Source organism: Nycticebus coucang, chromosome 8 (assembly GCF_027406575.1).
Source record: "Nycticebus coucang isolate mNycCou1 chromosome 8, mNycCou1.pri, whole genome shotgun sequence".
Taxonomy (NCBI): domain Eukaryota; kingdom Metazoa; phylum Chordata; class Mammalia; order Primates; family Lorisidae; genus Nycticebus; species Nycticebus coucang.
In genome coordinates this window covers 35,592,668-35,594,856 of record NC_069787.1, presented here as the reverse complement: position 1 = coordinate 35,594,856, position 2,189 = coordinate 35,592,668, and positions in this window count along the sequence as shown.

Sequence of the window (2,189 nt, the reverse complement as noted above, 5' to 3'; positions counted from 1 at the left end):
ACAGTTTTGAATATGAAGTTGGATGAAATAATAACAAAAGATGGTGTTAAGTGATTAAATTTTTTCCATCTTATTTTTTGTTTGCTTGATTTTATTTATTTATTTATGTATGTATTTATACATTTATGTATGTATGTATTTATGGATTTAAAAATTGATAATATTAGGGGGTACATGTATTTCATAGAAACAATCTATCTTATTTTTTAAATAATTGAGTATACTAATCATGCATCTGGGATTGCCTAGCATGATTCTTATTACTAATATTCAGACCAAATTTAACTTAAAAACTTTCCACATTCTCTCCAGGAATGTTAGAATGTTATGGTCTCTGGGTGCTTTATAATATGATAGATTTGATACCACTGAATATCAAATTTCTTTTGCTTAGTCAGTGGTGACCTAGAGCACTCTACCTAGACCTAGAGTCATTGACATACTAATCACTTATTCATTCATTCATTCATTAGATTTTTGTCAAGCATCTACATGAAGGTACCACTGGGGATACAGTAATGAACAGACCAGACAATCCCTTCCCTCAGACATCCTTGCAGAAATCTAGCAGAAAAGAAGAATGTTGCACAATATTTAATCGATTGCATATACTGTATAGTATACTCGATGCAAAGGCTACAGGATGCTAAGAAATTATTACCTGATGTGGGTTCAAAGGTCAGAGATGTTTATTGACATTCCATGAAAGGTTCAAAACCAAATCCATGGCTGCCAGAAATATGGGTGGTAAGCGGGATTGTCCACAACTGGACACAAGGGAACTTTCGAGGGGGATGTAAATGTTCTCTATTTTAATCATGGTGGTGGTTACATGACTACATGAATTGGTCAAACTCTTAGAACCACATGAATTTTACTATCTGTAAATTATACCTGAATAAATCTGACTTAACAAAAAGTAAAACCCAATAACATTGTAATCTGTGACCATGGCTTAACCCACAACTCTTTGAGATAATGACCTAAAAGTCGTCATATCCAAAGAACCACATATAACCCCATGACCACCTCCTGTATCCCTGGTTTAAATCACACACACATTATCAAAATTCCTAAACTTGTTTGTCTGTTTATTTGTTTTTGAGACACAGTCTCACTCTTCTGCCCAGGCTAGACTGCCTTGGTGTCAGTCTAGCTCAAAGCATCCTCAAATTCCTGGGCTCAGGTGATCCTCCTATCTCCATCTTCGAGAGTGCTAGGATTATGGGAGTGAGACATCACACCCAGCCAAAATGCCTGAACTTTGAGACAAACTCTCACAAAGACTTTTATTCATGTAGGACCTTGCCTGAGGACAGCAGTCATGCAGATGGAACCCAAGGACCCCCAGAGAAAGGACTGGGCAATAGCTAGAGCTGCAGCCTTTATTAACCACTAGCTGTCTAGATGTCATCTTACTGAATCTTTGTAAGGGACAAATGATGTCCCCCATTTCCAAGCTGCAGGAACTGAGTTTTAGAGTGGCTAACCAGTGTTTCAGGAGCATCCGGAAATCGATTCCAGAGCCAGAATTCTGGTAAAATGGAAGGATAGTGGTGCCCAAAAAGCCAAGGGAAGAGAAGACCAAGTTTTCCAGCCCTCATCCCCATTTTGTTTCAGTTACACGTAAGCTCTACAGTTAGGCAGGCAGTCACCTGACATGTATTGCATTTCTTCTACAGGCTGGTACCAAGAGAAAAGCAAGAAAGAATGAGTCACAGTTCTTCCCTTCCAGGGATTTCTGGCTGGCAAAGCATGTGTGCATAGTGTGGGAGGTATTAGTCCTATTCACCAGACATTGCTGTTCTTCTGCCAAATACATAGTGAAACTACTGGTATACTTCTCTGCTTCTTTTCAGTTGAACATTCTTTGGTGGTGACACTTGTGCTGAAGTGATACGTGTCATTTCTTGGTGGAAACTTTAAGAGCCTAGAATCAAAGTACTTCTCTCTTTCCCCAGGACGTGATAATTGGCAACATGCCCATGGAGGCTGCTCAGTTGGCTTAGATCCTAAGGGATGCCAATTTGGAGCAGAAGCCCTGACATATTGATATGGACATGTTGCTTAAGGAAGAAACAAATTTTGTTAGTTCAGCAATAAAAAAAATACTTTTATTCATTGTAAAAATATTATTAAAAGCGTTATAAATTCTCAAGTTTTTTTCTCATCTCCCATTTTCTTCCCAG